Source organism: Cataglyphis hispanica, chromosome 8, assembly GCF_021464435.1.
Source record: "Cataglyphis hispanica isolate Lineage 1 chromosome 8, ULB_Chis1_1.0, whole genome shotgun sequence".
In the NCBI taxonomy this organism is placed as follows: domain Eukaryota; kingdom Metazoa; phylum Arthropoda; class Insecta; order Hymenoptera; family Formicidae; genus Cataglyphis; species Cataglyphis hispanica.
The window spans coordinates 1,857,925-1,876,569 of NC_065961.1; the positions used below are offsets into that span (position 1 = coordinate 1,857,925).

The 18,645-nt window shown below is 33.6% G+C and overlaps 2 protein-coding genes across 6 annotated transcripts in view; one reads left to right on the plus strand and one right to left on the minus strand.

The window, feature by feature from the left end:
- Positions 1 to 11,112, minus strand: part of LOC126851408 (leucine-rich repeat-containing protein 15-like) — an 89,944-nt gene extending 78,832 nt beyond the window's left edge. Inside the window, exon 1 of one of the 3 annotated variants that reach the window (XM_050595348.1) lies at positions 10,959 to 11,112. The gene's annotated coding sequence lies outside the window, so the exon portion shown is untranslated. Of the gene's footprint in view, positions 1 to 10,512; positions 10,925 to 10,958 lie in introns of those variants that run through there. The other 2 variants (XM_050595350.1, XM_050595349.1) reach the window with 2 other exon arrangements.
- LOC126851406 (pre-piRNA 3'-exonuclease trimmer-like) overlaps positions 1 to 18,645 on the plus strand; it is a 119,025-nt gene that overhangs the window by 55,019 nt on the left and 45,361 nt on the right. The gene's annotated exons all lie outside the window — the stretch shown is intronic.

Below are 18,645 nucleotides of genomic sequence, written 5' to 3' on the forward strand. Positions count from 1 at the left end.
ATATTGCTTAGATTTTGACTTTATATTTACGTTAGCAGAGATTATTATGCATTCAAGTAGAATAAAATTATAATCGAGATAACAGTGCGGTATTATTATATTCAAGGATGTGGATACGAGGTGAATGCCCACGGGATATCGTCGGGAGTATCAAAATATCTGAATCAGAAATGTTTCCGGAAATTGCCAGATCATGTTACTTTATTATTAGAAAACTATATGCCGTAATATCTCAGAATCTCAGTCCATGTAAAAAAATAGAAATGGCAAATTTGTATTTATATAAAAAAGAAAAAAATTGAAAAACTATTTTAAGGAATAATATAATATAATATAAATTAGTAAGAATATGTTATTTTCTAGTAATTTAAGGAGGTAATATTAATATCTACAATTTATATTACTTTTTTTTTTACATTTTTTAGAAAATGTAAAATCGTAATGTCAATTTATGACGTTTAAATATCTCGTATTAAAAGTTTTAGAATATCTTTAGAAATGTTGATTGCCATGAAGTGTTGGCATTTAATAGCGATTAATATTTGCGATGAAAGTTTTATTTCGTCTCATTTAAATTCGTGCCGTTTCACCAATTTTCCAGCTGCATTATACCAATTCAACGATTACATTATCTAGCGGCTGCATTAGCCCGGAAAGAAAAGATCTCGATTCAGGCGAATTCCGCGCGGCGCGTTCCTCCCATGAATTATGATCGGAGCAAATGAGATTCACGCGCGATAAATGCAAAGTGCCAATATCCCGCGGAGCTCGAGGGAAGTTACGTATATGGCACGATAACGAAGTTACGTCTTGTTAAGATGCTGTAGTGTTGGCGGCGCGATTGATGTGTTCTTAACGAAAACGAGCGAAAAGCAAGTTTTAAGGAAAGTTTAAATAAGTTGAAAAGTTGATGTGCGTAGACAAAGTTACGCTGGATTGAAGAAAATACTGTATCCCGTCTCGAAGAGACTCGTAAACGAGAGAGGTCTGATTAAATTATTAAATGGATCGCATATGTAACACTACGTTGGCCGGCATAAAGCACAGAGATACGCAAATCTCTCAATGTATTTATATACCTGTCGAGTATTTTAAGCAGGGAAATCGCTCTTACAAAGATGCTCAGTGAAGTTTTTTAAACGTTATACATATAAAATATGCCCGTCAGCAATCAATATCCGATATTGTTGCAGCAAAGGTTGCATTACTATCGTTGTCAAGTGTGAAAAGGTTAAAGGAGCACTTGATAACGTGTTGTACTTTATAGGAAAGTTCCTAATTGAATGGGAAAAAAAAAGAGTTTAATTCATTTGTTTCATTTAGTGAAATTGGCATTGCATGACAATGCACTTTATCGTCACGAAGCGATAATATAAGTAGAGAATATAGAAAATGCGTATTTTTCTCTGATACCAATTTGATTCTTTCATTTTCAAACGCAATCTAAAATTAATATCTCGTGGCAATACAATATTTTATTTTGAAGGATGGCAAATTAAATATATAATTTTTTGAATTTTTTTGAGTCTCTTTAACACAGAGGATATTTTGAAATTAAAACATACTAATGAGATAATTTCATAAAAAATGTCACTTTAGATTATTCTCAAAGTTTGAAAGTTTTTGTATATAAATGAGAGAATATAGGTCTTTCTCATTTCAACGGAAAGGAGAAGACAAATTTTTCATGAATCACTAATTTATATGAAAAAAAAATATCCAAATCAATCATTTCGCGACATTAGGATTCATAATTTTAAGGAATATATTATAATATATATAAAAGCGATTAATCTATTAGATGATTTATTGTATGCAAATAAGAATATACATAACTTGAAAATCAATCTATGTAAAACGAAGCATTATTATTCTCAATTATCAAATATTATTATTATTACTAGTATTTATATAAATAATTACACAAGAGAAATCTTTGTGCGTGTCGCCAACTTAGGTAGGGGCGTTTGAATTCGAACAAGGAAAATATTTTAGATTAATTAGAACTACGTTCCATCGTGTAAAATTTCCTCTCCGAGGAAAATTTTGCTCGATGGCTAGCTTGGAACCAAAGAATTAGAAACGCTCAAAAAAATTTGGGACGATCATCGAGAAAAATTTTCCTCGGAGAGTACGTTTTGGAACGTAGCCTAAATCTATATTATGACCGTACAATATCGTTACTTTATAGCGTTCATCTGTCTTTTGCTTAAGGTGAAACAAAAACGTTTAATCTATTTCTTCTATTAGCGTGGCATATTCCACGTTAATGAATGCCATCTATTTGGAAGACAGGAGCCGAGGGTAAAGATCTAACACGACGCTATTAGCCAGCTCTTTAGCTTTTCCCGACTCACATCCACGATCCCGTCCACGATCGTAAGCGACTGGTTAGCAAGATAGCTTTTTCTTCAATATCGGTAAATAATTCATACGCGCAGACGTTGCCGTTTCACAGAACTTTATCATCTTTCTGTCTATCAACGTGCTGCGAAAGCATGATACGCGAGGGAAAAGCAATATCATCCCTTCATCCTTCATCTAAATTATGCAGACTTGTCCTATGAAGTGAGTACGCAATACGTTCGCGATAAATGCAATTTTCTATGGTCGACAATGTTATAATTTATGTAGACACGCACAGTAACGTGCGTATACGCATCAACATAAAATGCGCTATATCAAAGTTTTCCAAATATAATGAGAAAAAATACAAAAAGGTATCTAACGTAAACTTATTAAATTGCAACGCGTGCAAATATATTATTTTATGTAACAGTAGACTAATTTCTTATTTAATGCAATTAATTATATATATTTATTACATAATCTAATAGCATAATCTTGATCTCACATTTAGTAACTTGTTAATGGCAACACGTCTCTATGTGTTATCTGCTATCACATCTTGCTTTTGTTTATCTATAAACTATATAATAGATACAAGAGTTGTGTAAATTTATCTAATTATAATTCATTTGTATAGCTTATAACTAGTCTAATCTTAATCTACACACGTAGCTGCTTACATTAATCCAGCTTTGACATGTTTGCTAGGACTCATGTAAATTCCCCGTAGCATAGTTGCTTGTACATGCATGTATTATCTCACTCCTCAACGGGCATTGCCCCAAGGCATAATAAAACATATCTCTCTCTCTCTCTCTTCTCCTTCTCTTCTCTTATTCTGTCTCTCTCTCTTTTCTTGTCATATCTGTCTCAGTCATATTATGCGCAGTCACGCACATCAGGGACATCATACTAGAGTTACAAGTTTTTGAATATCTTTTGTTTAATGACTCTGTACAGGAAAAATTTTGAAGCCACGGTAAGAAATAATCGTAAACTTTTAATATTTTTTGCCGGCACTTTTTTAAATTTCAAATATCGAGCCACGAGATTTATTCGTAAGGCAAACGATAAAAATCGAGCAAAGTGAGATTATATTACATCATTGCGACAAGCAATATCGAAAGTACGGCTAAGAAACAAGATAAAATAATTGAAATTATTATTGCTCGTATAATATAACAAATTTTCATCAAATACTTGGAGTTTCTTTGGAATTCATAAAAATGCAGGGATATAATGTACACTAGAAAGGAAGATACCAGAATTATATAAAAGCGTAGTAAAATTCGTGTAAAAAGAGACTGTCTCCAAGTTTTTTAAGCTTTTAAAAATTTTAATAAAAACAAGCTAACACGTAAGGCAACTATAATTATGTGCGGTCAGTTATATGCTGGCTTTTACTACTGAAATTTTTAGCAGCACTCTCGAAAGGAAAAATTTCCACGATATACATTAACTTTATATATTCGTCTGAATGTATGCTTCTGTAATAAATGTATGTTCCCGTGATAAGTGGGTTAATCGTGGAAAATTTTATGACCCAATCACTCATCTGGTTTGATTTCATTATACTTGTATTCTTTCGTAGTAACGTGATAAAGCCAATCGTTCACTTCTTGCATTTTTTTAATGCTTTATTAATATTGCAAGAGATTGAAAATAAATGCGCTAATGAATCGTGCAATTCTTGTAATTTTTTTTTTTTTTTTTGTGACAGCGATGAAATATGTATATGTATAATAGAAAGCATCTATATAGCAAAAATGTTAAAGACACATAGCGCCAAAAAAGACAGTTTGAACATCTTTTATAAAGATAATGGCGCAACTTTACTTTACTCAAGTTTTTTTTCTTAAAAGTTTGACATATTTTAAGAACATTCTTTGAAAATGAGCGCTTACATACACCTCTATACAATGTGAACTGTTGCACGTATTACTTTTTTCTTACTAAAATTTTATAGTATAACAAGTTTTAAAACGAGAAAGAAAAATTTTTGCGCGTTTGCATATTTGGATAAATCTTTTTTATTTAATAATTTAATACAAGCAATAAATCTCGGAATTATTTAGTAATGTCCAAACACAATCTGCACAATCCATTGTATACATTATCTGCAAGTGATACTTAAACATACATATTTTGTTTATTTTTGCGTTCATCTCTTTGTGTCTGAAAAGATCATCTTTCGCAAATACGGGTTGCAAGTCTTAAATAATGCATATTGAATGTTACATTATTCATTTGACGAATCAAATTAAGAATGTTAGAAAGAGAATACTATTATTTGCGAAAAGCCGAAGAATAATTTTGCTGCTGACGACACAGCATAATGGAGTCAACGCATGGCGAAAAGGGAGAGGATAAAAAAACGAGATCAGCGTATCGGGTGGTGGCGCCGAGCCCTCGGATTAACGAGCGTCGCCGTTGCCTTTGCGGATGCAAAGATAATACGCGCTGATCAAAGCTCCTCTATGTTGTGCGCACAGTTGACAGATATGAGATCGATCCGTGTGTTTTTAATCAAGCGGCACGAAAAATATACCCGAGCGACGACGACGACGACGTTCTACTTTTCGCGTCGCGCATCGCGTGAATCGTCGTGAATCGCTTATTACTTTAGATCCCTCTTGGGTCACGTTAAACGCGTTAAAGTTAGGCTTGCTACTTTCGCGGAGTGAAATGACGCTTGCTGTGCTTCGCGCACGACTGAAAGTTAGTTAAATATCTCGGCAGGGAAATCGCACGAGTCGTGAAAAACTTGCCGATACGTAACCGGAACACAGTTTTATCGCGTTTTTAGCGCAACGAACTCGCATGCAAGGGTCTTATAATTCTTCCATCTCTCTTATGGTACAACCGTGAAACCATGTCTAATAGAATGAATCCTAATTGACTCCGAGAAAGTTTCCTCAAACTTAATATCCCCAACCCTCATATCTGCAAGTTATTAACGTTTCCTTCCAAACAGGAAGGAAGTTTTTTCATATTCTTTGACGTCACGCGAGGCAAGTGCTTAGAGTATTTAATACAACTGTAATTCAATTTCAGATTTTAATAATCAGTTTTATATAATAATTAGTTTGTTTTGAGATAAATTTTTCACTTAACACTCTTCTCAGAAAGTCTATAATTGCACAATGAAAGGCTTTGAATATATTTTGCTCATGTTTCTTTCCATTTTATCATTTGATTAAATCCGATTTTTTTTTTCTCGATGTCGAAATCGAGTTCGCTTTATATGAAGTGTTTTTTAACAGCAAAACAGATGTTGAGAAAACGTCATGCTGTTTTAAGCATAAAGTGGAGGAAATACGTTGCGCTCGCTAAGACTGTGTCCAAGTAAAATAGTACAAGTTGTGTGTTCACAAACAACGTAAACCACCTCTTTGTGCAACGGTTGAGAAAGTAAAGAAGTGGTGTGCAATGCATTTTCACTACAGCAAAAATGCATGGAAGCTTGGCATTGTTGCAACCTTGGCTTCCGTCATTCGTGAAGTTTTACGTAAAAAAAAAAAAAAAAACGCACATATGCAGCGGACATACGACGCGATTCTCAATAAAGATTACATACATTGAATGATATCATCCAGCAAGATTCATGCGGAACGCAATGCAAATCCAATTTCACGTATGCCGTAAAATATAATAAATACATATGATAAGCCGAGTTTTCTCCGGAAATATTTCTGCATTATATTATATATGCAGAAAATCGCAGTGACATCTTGGCAACCATATACTCTTAAATTCAGTCTATTTTTTTTTTTTTAATAAAAAAAATAATAAATTATTTCTTCCATAATTTTTAAATTTTAAACTTGAAAAATTTAATTAAAAATGTAAATGTAAGATTGAAACTTTTAATGTAGATTTTTTGCATATACGATATGTAAACTAGGACGCAGCACTCGAAATATAAAGATGAAATATTTCACGCATATACTTTCATAAATGTAAATGTGCAAAAGAAATGTTATGCACAAGTTATTTAAATGTGGAAATAAAATGAGAAGATAGTAAATGAAAATTGATGTACATCTGAGATGAATGTGTGCTGAATGTTCTTTGTACCTTTTCGGAATAGAATGAATGTGGTACTGCTGGGAAACGCATTTTTCCGGTCTTGCAAGAACAACGTAATCAAGTTTCAGCGTCCCAATTTAAGCGGTCATCCTTGCTTATCTTAATAACGTGAGCAAGCACCGTATAAAAGTCATTTGCATATCAAAAAGAACGTAGACGAAGGAAGAGGTGTAAAAGTATGAGTAATGTTTGCGTGGTGGTACGCCACATCGTTTTGTGTTCCCGGCAATTTACGATTGAGGATAAAGCGTATCGTCGAACGTCATCTTTTATATCCTTAGCGTTGAATTTTTGGTAGGAGGGAGGCGCATTTTGAGGCGAGTCGACGCAAAATCTTGGCGTGTAAGAAAAATACAAAGAGACCGAATCGCGCGGCACACAATTACATGCATTATGACGTGGCATGAATGGCGATAACATCAGTTGATAACACGTGATATTAGCCCGAGCCGCATAATACGTATGTACGCAGTTATGTGTATATCTTTACGGTGAGCGAAATCTAGGATCTCGCGATTACAAGTCATAGTTGCACGTAGCGACATAACGAGAGGGATAAATCGACTCGCTCGTCGATTAACCCCGTCTATTTCGCTGACATTTCGCCGCGAAAGCAATACGATTCTATAGCAGATGTCCGTGAATGCGCCAACATTGTTGGAAGCGTGAATATTTTACGGAATTATTTGAATAAAAATGATAAAATGAGATATTACAAGGAGAGAATCGGAAACGTAGAATATTTGAATGAAAATGATAAAATATGATATGATAAAATAAAATGTGGAAATGATAAAAAAAAAAAAGAAAAATGCTGTATAAGAATCAGTAGAATAAAATTTTTAATTTGCATTGTCTCTCCGAACTCTTTTAACACTTTATTTTGTAATTATCATCCATTTATTCTTCATTAGCAACTCCGTTATATAATTAGCCAATGTTTCTAACGCTACTTTTATTTGCATTTCTTCTACATCGCTTAGATATTATATCTTTTATTATTCAAAAAAAGTAAAAAGTGTTTCTTCGGAAATTTATTTTTAAAAAAAATTTAAAAGAACAAAAATTTTTGGTGATATTTTTCTCTCTTAATTAAATTTTACATCTGCAAAAATATTTGTATATTTGGAAATATTTTCATTAATTTACGTCACTCCTTGTTTCGAATCTGTAACGTAATATTTATTCGAGGTATTTTTCATTCAATATTAATCATTGAAACATAGAAAGCTATTCAGAATTGAATTTTTTGAAATTAAAAAGAACACAATTTGTGTATTAGTGTGCTTTTTATATAATTCTTTTTATTATACGCAAATTAATATTGATATTGAGTAAAATTAATATTGATGAAAAAAAAATTGATTGTTTAACGTTGAAATACGTAGATTATTTTTCTGTTTATTGATTTTCTGCAAGCTTAATTAACGCTACCGGCGCTGAAAGCACCATCGAGAAGTGCATTAATCTTTAACCCTCCGTTAACATGCGAGGCAATTTTACTGCGATTCGTGAATAGCCCATTGAATTAATTGACGAAAGGATTCTAGCGCAACGCATGATGATGGAACAGACGCGTACTATTAAGGAAATGCACACGGAAGGAAATTACTCCATCTGATAAGAGAGAAGGGAAGAGAACAACAGAGCCCTATTGTATCATTCCTCTGGGATTACGTAAACAATCATGAGCCAACACGCGCACTTTGGACACACCCTGCTCTTACTCCATGGCGTTTTAGCCGAAATTTCAGACTCCGCCTGTATCACGTACGTATATATGCGCGAGCAAATAAGGTACCCGCAGAGAGCGCTGCCAAATTTACGGTTCTGTAATTTCGAATATCTACACATCCGCGAATGTGCACTGTAGTCATGCGAGAGGTATCGGAATCTAGCTGCAGAGAGGAACGTTATTCAATTTATGAAGAATTAATCATTGATCCGTGTATGCCAAAGTTCTTAGACATATTTTCAAGCAAGTTTCGTCGCACACAAAGTTTCTTAATTTACGACACAAATCTAATTCGTGCTTGACAAGTTATCGAGGTATAATTAAAGTTTTGTCTCTTCCTTATTTTCCGTACAATTATTTACACTGACGAAAGACAAAGAGGGAACAAAACTTTGATTCTAACTTTATTTGTTCTCAAGTTTATGTCTCAGATTAGATGTACATCGCAAGTTACCAACTTTGCAATACGAAATCACATACACACATACACACACACACACACACACATACAATGTCCTGAAACTTCAATGTCCGACCTCGTGCACATATGTCATTTGGATAGCTCGATGAAGCCCTTTATCCAATATAGTACGGGGAGAAACGTTCAGCGCAAAATCGTTTCCATTGTCGCAAAATGGAACTTGGTCTGTATAATGAACGAGCTGACATCACGCTGTCATTATCGGCACGTTGTCTGCCGCGAAACGATGAGAATTCGGAACAATGGGGGACGGCTAAGTCCCATGACCTGAACAAAACCGGTGCCACTTGTTACGCGCATTGCGATAGGAATTGTTTCCTCGACGCTGCCGTCGCGTCGTAGGATCACACGACTATCGCGCCACGATCGATATTGCGCGCTTATTCTCGTGCAATCTCCCAAAGGTAGGTCGAAAGATCTAAAAGAAAGTTCCTGTCATGGTAATTGAACAATCATTCGATCTTGGCATCGTATATTGACTATCCGAGCATTCTTGAAAGCGCACTCAGGTTATTGGATAGCGATAAAAAAATATATGCTTTGTTGTGTTAATTCTAAATTTTTTAATTTGCTTTCTTAACACAATAAGTAAATAATTGTAACTGTGTAAGGTTAATAAAAGCAAAATTTTTTTAAAGATATAGGAAATTTTAAACATTCGATAAAATAATTATTTTTATATCATTATATGATTTTTATTTGACTATATGATTTTACTATGGATATGATTTTACTTATGGCGCTTTATTTGCTCACTGCGGTATGCAAAATATGCAAAAGCACAAGTGGTAGGACACGATCGATGCGCATGGCGCAACAATAATTTGAAAAATGTATGGGAACAACATCAAGTTCAAAAGGAAAAAGGAAATTGTTATGATCTCTGAGGATCAGTACATCATGCACTAGAAATGATATATTTATAAGAAATTGACTTTTGAGAAATAATCAATTTTGGTTAACAAATATATCACTGTATTTTCATTTTTTTTATCTTAATTTCTTTGCTAAGTTTTACCAAAAAAATATTACTAAATAATATATATAGTAAAACTTAGAAAAGAGTTTATGTTTTACATAATATATATTTTTTGTGCACTAAATATTTAAAAAAGTGTAAATTTTAATTCGATGTACATACGATAAGTTTCGCTCCATTAATGTAGAAAATATATTTATATTAAGAAAAATATCTCTACGTTTATTTTATGAGATTATTATAAGACACGTATAATAATCACTCAATTGCGATTTGAGGGTACTAATTAACTCATATTTTTCCTGTTAAAACAAAACTCTTTGCAGTAGCTTTGCAAATAAGCTTTCTTCGCTAATGTTTCCAATTGTCATTGTTAAACTCACGGAACTCACGGAACTGTCGCTCGGGCACCATTTTGCATCATGGTTCGAGATTTGAATAATTGGAACTACGTATAGAAACCTCATCGATATTACGACAAGATATTTTTGATGTCGCAACAGAAATTTTATTATATACAAATGACATATTTTAAACGTTGCGACTTACCCCACAAATGTAAATTATTAGTGCAAGGAATAAAAAATTGAACATGGATCTTTCGATATCGATATATACATCGAGTGACTTCACGAAAAACTTCATAATTATTTAATTTCAAGAAATTATATTCAGGTGAAAATATCCACAAGAAGAGAATGACAATTAACATTTAAATCAGTAATCTCTCGTTGTGTTAATTAACTTTATGCAAGAGAGATTATAGTATTTCAATTTTTAATAATAGAGAACTTGTACATCGTCACCAACATCGTTTAATTGGAATGTTTAATCGAAAATCTAATTAGTTCACGCTAGTTTAACAGGTGTCCAACTTACGCGCGTCGTCTCTCCCGTGAACAAGCGGGCACCTTCGAATGGCCAAGGGCCGCGCAAAAGGCGAAAATCTTCCACGGACAAGATTCTTCGGATAAGTTGTAAGCAAAAAGATCGACGAAAAACTTGCGACGAATTCGAAAAACGTCATCGAATCCAACACCCGCGTGTTTTTTTCACTTCACTTTTCCCGAGGAATGTGAAGGTGCTCCACTTGTCCACTGGTCTCTCTTGTATTCCAACTTCTTCGAGACTTTCGATGTCGCTCGCGTTCTTCACGCATCGGCTTAATGGATCGAAACGATCGAGAGAAAAATCAATCTCACTCGTGCATGACTTACATACGATACGTGAATTACAAACCGACCGGTTTCACTGATCTCGCGATGACGATGAGAGTCGCGCGTAAACGTTGTGGGTGACGATCGTGACGAGCGTCTCGGACTGACCTGGTTTCCGGAGAGAGAAGCCCCCTTCCTAGCTGACGAACGCGCGGGAACCGAGGCTCATGTCAAAGTCAGTTAAGTGACGAGCAGCGACCCGGCGGAGAACCGACTCTTTATCAATGGGACCTCGCGATCCTCTGGGCTTCTGCCGCGCTCTGTGGCGTCGCGCGTACCCCGAGCGACGTTCACACGACGGTGGGAGTATAAGGGGGAGAGGGAGGAAACGACGCCGACGCCAACGTCGCGGCGCACCTGCGCGCCTTGGTGGCAACGCGCGCTTAGCAAAATCCGGGCCCACCTTCAACCGACCGGGATACTCCGAGCTTCTGTCCCCAGCAGCCCCTGTTCTCTTCCAACAACCTCGCTCTATCCTCATTGCATCTCAACGTCTTTAAGGATCCTCGGGCGACGATAAAGTCGACGACTGCCACCTGACGATTCTCTTGGCATCGAGCCAGCATCGATCCGTGCTTGTTGCAAGTTTTGAAGAGGTGTAAAATTCGAGAGAAATATAGCACGTGAAAATCGATCAGAGAGTAAGGGGAAGAATAAATTGCGGAAAATTTACGAAATTTTTTGTTGCGATAAATGAAAATGAAAAAAAGAATTGTTTAAAATATTACGATATTGTATCGTCAAGGCTGATATAATCGTTTCAACTGATACCGTTCAAATCATGATGGTTAAAATTGTTATTTCCATGATTTGATAAAAGAAAAAGTATTTCTGTCAATGACAGATAGGAAAGGAGGAAGAATAATGATTATGAATAGTGGCATAGAATTAATAAAAAAGAAGGATAGAAAAATAATTAATAAATAATACAATCGAAAATACCGAATCGCGAGCTTTGCTTCATTCGGAATCTTTTCTATAGGCATCATTCAACCGAAGAGGGAGAGAGAAAGCCAGGGGAAAATGAAAGAACTTTTTGTTCGAAGCAAGTGGTACGAATATAACGCTCATATGACTAATAACTTGAAGCAGAGTATTCAGCTCTGCTAATATCGCTATTGAGACTACTTTTCCAATTAACGTGTCGCGTAGATACAGCTGCACGCACTGATGTAAAATGGTTCAACAATGTATTGTTTACCCAGATATAATATTCAACGATGTTGCAGCACCTGAGTTTGCTCTTTGCTTTAACATCGTGGTGAATGTAACGTTGAATATATATGATCCTCTAACATTAACTTGGTGATCATAAAACGCACGAAATCGTAATATCGCGGAAGGAGAAGCTTTTATGTAATCGTAAAGTCATTCATAAAACCAGTAAAAGATCCGATCTTATTGTCGAAATGACATTTTGCAAAATGAAAAAAAAAAAAAAAACTATAATTGAATATACGAGATATGTCTCTTTTTGTCATATTTTATATTAATGTTTAATGTGTTACTAAATCTCTGAATATAAAATCTCGCGTAATTGCACGATTTCATATTATAAATATATATTTGAATGAATAATATAATATTTATTAAATCGTGTTTGAATATTAAACACGTCGAATAAATTAATAAAATTTAAATATATTAATCAATATATAGCTTTGTGAATGCTGTTGCATCAAAAATAGTTATTAAATATCTAGGATGTCAATCTAGACACTAGTCTTATTGTTAGATATAATTCTTATGAGTTGAAATCGATAAAATTGCTGAATCTTTTATTTGGTTCGTTCCACTTCGATCTGTTAAGAACTTCGTGTTAGTTTATATATAGACCACGCTTTGTCTGCACGAGAGAAATCGATGAGGATTTATATCGCTCACGCGAATTTAATTTCATCGTCTTCACATCGCAATCGTTCAGAAAAAATTATCTAAGCCATTCGTCAATCAAGATATATATATATATATATATATATATATATATATATATATATATATATATATATATACATGTAATGTATTGCATGACAAATGATAAACTGCATGTTTCATTATTATTGACAGATTTTTAAATATTCGATGAAGATATACAAATTCTGATTTGTATTATAAATTAAAAATTATAAAAACAATGAGACCGGCTCGCGTAAAAAAAAAACAAGTTTCTATTTCCGAAACCGTTTCAAATTTATTTGTAGATTAAATAGGATTAAATAATAATTTTACTTATGTATTTGCCTGAAAAAAATCGATAAAGATTGACAAAAAGTCGTAGCATTCAGTTGTGTCTGAGAATATTTTATTGTTAGCTATAAAAAGGTAATTCAGATTACGCTGCCAACGTATCAAATGTGTCAAAGGATTAACACCCTTCGCCTCTGGGATAGCCGCGGTTGACCTATTAAATCGTAAAGCTATCGGTATCATTAATGAGCAATACGCGCATGCACGTACGCATTTACGCACGTACGTTACACACACACCACGCACACGCGCATCAAGGGGTCGCCGAGAGCGAAGAGGGCGAACAATGTGCGCCACCAGCAACTGGGTCAATACTGCCGCTCCTGTCCTTCGTTTGCCTCCAACTACCTCGCTTCTTTTTACCTTATCATACTTGAGTACACGAAACGAAACATGGGTTGCTAACATTGGCTAACGGCTATCGAGAGTAACAATGATACGCACAAATTAAGTGTCTCTCATCGCAAACTTTTCGGAGGCAGTGCTCTGATCGATCCAGGTATAATATATTATTAAAAGGTATTTAAAGTAAAAATATATCATTGAATACAATTTTGAATATCTTAGACATTATTCGTTACGTAATAATATTAATTTATTTGTCATAAAAAAATTAATTTTAACACTATTTAAAATTAATTGTAAAAATTGTTTTAATCACAACGAGATAGAAATGTATTGCAATTATTTTGCTCTGATTTATTATATTTTTATATTAATTATAAAAATAACAATATTATAATAAATGTATTATAACAAAGAGAAATTTAACGGACAAAAGTTACGTAAATATTATCTTATCACGAAGTTATCAATTCTTGTTGAATGTTTATGAGCTTAGCTAAAATATTTAAGCAACAAAATATGAGAAAAAAAAATAACACAGGGAATTTAAAGATTAAAAGTAAACATTAGTAGTCGTATATATGTATATGATTTATTATAATATTTTACGTTTTATACTATAAAAGAATGTGCGAGCAAGATGTGAAAACACGATAAAGTGTTCATGGTTTAACCTACTTTTAAAAATATAAATCATTGGATAAATGCTTTTATATTTGAACATTTTTAAATTAAATTAAAAATTTTATAAATTTTATTTTGAAATGTGGAAACAAATTCTAAAAGACGTTTTAAAATACGAGAGGAATTAAGATAGATATGTAACATATTATATATATATATATATATATACAACAAAAGAATTTTGAGATTGGAAGATTCACATACGTATATACATATATAAACAATACATGAAATTATAAATAAATTTCTGTTGCAAAATATAAATTATCTAAAAAAAAAAACATCTTAAAATCTTTCTTAACGTATAGATTTTGTAGAGAACTTATTGGAAAATTTATCTTAGGCACAAGTTCTTCGATAAATTTGAGATAATCTCGTGAATTCTATGAGAATTTCGTTCGTGCAATTAAGATAATTGTGAGAGAGGTGCCGCGGCGTTAATTGCGAGAAGGAAACAGAGCAGCCGCAAAGTTTTACCAAATCATCTCCCGAAATCTCTGTGCCTCGTAATCCCAGTGAAACTACAGTAGTCGCCAAGAGGAAACCGCGGTACCTCCATCATGAACAGGATGTACGTAATACTTTCTCGGGGTGTGTAACCCAGGCGCCGTGACGATGAAAAACGGAAGAGTCGGTGGTTGCCGAGGGGGCCTGGAAAAAGGGTGAGGTGCCGCCGGCGTTTCTCGGATAAAATTCAAGGAAGAGGAAGCGTAAGTGACTAGCCAAGCGAGACTTTTGTGTTATATTGTCTTTGGATTCTTAGCCACGCGAAGGAAACTGCGGTATTCCCTTTCCAGCGGATGACTTCTATTCGACATTTGGAAATTTGTTATTGTTCGCTGTGGATGGTATACGGGAAATGAATTTGATATCTGTGATTCATTGAAAACGAAATGACCCCAAAACCCGTCGAAATCATCGACGGAAAATGAAAAATTTTTTCACGAATGAAGTGATTAAATGCGGGAGTGATTAGAGAAAAAAAATTTGAAAATCTTTCTCCATATATTTCATAATAGAAATTATCTTTTCCTCTATTTTATACGTATGTATTACACGCATTATTTGGATCATAATTGCAGTTTATAGGAGAACAAAAGTCTAAAAAAATCTCAGCTGCCATACATTATTTTCGCGCGTCTCTCATATAAAATGTTTCCTCTATGCATTGTGTGCGCTTTCATTCCAACGCATTTCCTTCACTGTTGTCTTGCCGCTTTTTTTCTAACTTTTTAGAGGCACGCTATTTGCATTTAAGTACTTATCCAACGGAAAGCAGGCAAATTCCGTTACTTGCCGTTAATGCAGTATGAGAGGATTTCTTGAAAGCGACGAGTAATCTTTATCACTTTACCTATATCGTACCACTTCTTTTTTATTACGACTTACTTAAAGCTTCTATGAGAAATGTGAAGAAGCGTGTTATGAGATAATATTAGAAAAATATTAGAAATATTAGAAAAAAATAAATCCGAGTTATTTTATAATTGATATCCTTAATTATAATCATAAATTTAAATTAAATTAAATTTTGTTTTTATTAATTACTTTTTTTTCCCTTTTAGTTTGGAAAGAATTTTAGTTTTACGATAGCATATTTTTTTGCAATATTTTTCAACGGATTAAATATTGATATTGAACATAAAACATATTGTTCATCGCTTTATCCAGAAATATGGAAATATATCTGACATAACGTTCCCTGTTCAATTATTGTCGTTTGAAAAAGTATTTAATTTTATTTGTGTTTTGTAGCATTGTTGCATTTTAATAATTTGATTGTGTTTAAAAAAAAATTATAAGCATATAACAATATGCTAAATACATATTAAATGCGTAAATATTAAATCTATAATTTTCTAATATTTCTAAATGAAAAAAAATTAATACATTTTTGTAAAACTACCAGCTCTTTGTCTTTTCAGTCTCAATGCAAATGATAAACATGATGTATTTAATGCGAATAATTCGAATTTGAAATTCTAAACTACGCGAATCTTTCGCAGTTTGATGCTTATCGGCAAATTGACGAGAACGTGATAAAGAATCCGATCCAGTCTCGACGCTAAAGCGCTACTGCATCAAGAGGGCGGACCAAGTTTCGAAACTTGATTCAACGTAGAGATGCCTGTAGCGAATTTCTTTAAGGTTCCTCTCGCGTGCAACACGAATGTATGTATATAAAGATATCAGATTCGTGTATAAAAAGTAGGCGCGGCAGCATACGAAGCTATCAAACGCCTCCGCGAGAAACGCGAGACGCGCGTGACGCACGTGAAATTCTTCTAATTCATATCCCTGTCATGATTACGAACTCGCTCCCGATAATTCCGATAATTTGGCCAAGCCAACAAGTATAAAATTATATACAACTCGATAACACAATCGCGAAAAATACAGCGCCTTGTTTTTCCTTACGACTTATATTTCCGCGTTTCCGAGACACGCCGCTTCGTACTCTGAAAATAAGTGTCTCGCATTCTGCAAAATGCGAGGCGCGATGGATCGTGTCGTGGAAAACGAATGAACGTGCTTCTTGACGCGATGTTTATATGATTTATTATCTTATTCGAATCGGACGCATTCAGTTGAATCGCACCGCAAGACGTTCTCACACACCTCGGTAACTTGACTCTGATCGTTAAATAATTACACGGTATTACGCGCGCGCTGGCAAAGTAAAATTACGACTGAAAATTACAACAGCGAAACGCGATCACGTGAAATCGCGTTGAGTCGAAAAACACAGCGGATTTTCATACTAATTGGCTGAAAAGTGATCAATGAAAATGTTAACTGCGCTAATTACATCTGTTGATTGAAGTATCTCGTAATGAAGAAAGGAAGATTGAAAAAAAAACGAGAGAGAGAGAAATTGATAACATTTTTTTCTTTTTCAATTTTTCATGCTATTAATTTCGTATAAACTTAATAATTATTTAATCCATTAGAAAATTGGATAACTAACAATTTTTATTCATAATTGCCACAGATTTTCTTTTCTTTGATTAATAAAGCTAATTATAATTATGCAATTTGATTCATGAAAAATAAAAGTTTTATTGATTTTTTTTTTTTTATTTACGGTGCAATGACAATACTCGAAAAGTTGAGATTTTTTAGGAGAACTCTTCGCCCAATCTATCCTTTTTAAAGAATTGCATGCCGTAATACACTCGGTAACTTATATATCTCGCTCTTTACATCTTGAACTTTTAATGCAATAAAAGAAAAGTTTCCCAACCAGAGAGTTATTAACGTCCATTTCATAAAAACTTTGCAAATATGCCGTTAGAAGAGATATTTGTTACGTTTTCATCTCACGGTTAGGTAAAGATAAAACATCTGAAAATGGCGCTTATCACGAGCGTAATAATGATGGAACAATTATGTATTAACAAATAAAAATATAAATAATGTTTCTTAATCTTTAAAAAATGAAAGTACGCGATAAAAGTACAGCTTACTATCTTTAGACGTTAATGCTATTTTTAATTGTTTTATCTAAAAAAAATTCATTTTACGATGATGATCACGACGGGTCATAATGATAGCGAAGTTTTTTATCGACATCGTTGATGGCTAAAGACAGTAGATCACAAAGGAGAAGACTTCAAGGTTAGTTTAATATTACATATTCCAGATCAATAAGGATAACTGTTAACTTGTCACATGTCGCATATATTCTATATATCGTATAGGTCACAATGGAAGTATACATTGATTATTTATATGTAGCATTTGTCTCTCTTTCAAAGTGCACGAGTGTATTCATCATAAAGCTACTTAAAAATCTTGATCGTCTTTAATTAATGTCGAGCAATTAAAAAATAAATAAGTATCTGAATTTGAGCGAATTAAAAACGAGTTGAATCAAAGCGTCCGTGACATGAAAACTAACTTGAACGTTAATCTCTTCATACAGATAAACAATATTAAGATTTTCATAAATATCGACAAGACACGTTAACCGCTGACATTTATTGGGTATTCAACCTGCAGCAGGCGAGCTTACGACACGCGATTCTCGAGCACAAAACGGCCTCTCCGATCAGAATAAAAATTTACAGTTCTTGATCTTTCGCGTTTTAAAGCGATCGATACAAGCAGTCACCGTTAAGCGATCCCCTGAGAAATGGAGTTTTATCTCTCTCTCTGTTCCTCTTATATATATTGAGATAATTTACAAAACCTATTAATGGGATATAATTATTCTTCATGTGATAAAGAAATTTCACGTTTTTAAACATTGATGCTTTTATTATTATTATTATTATTTTTCAATTTAAATCCCGTTTATTCTGAATAAAATTGAAAAATATTCTTTAAATGTGAAATTGTGAGTTATTTTATTTCTGTGACGGATTCAAAAATAGTTTAATACTTATTTTTATTTTACTAAAAGAAGTTATTTTTTCAAATTTATCGCGATTTAATATTTAAATATAATGCATTTAACCCAACATAATATCAAGTAAATATGTGTGACACAACTTCTTTCTTAAATTATGGAAATTTA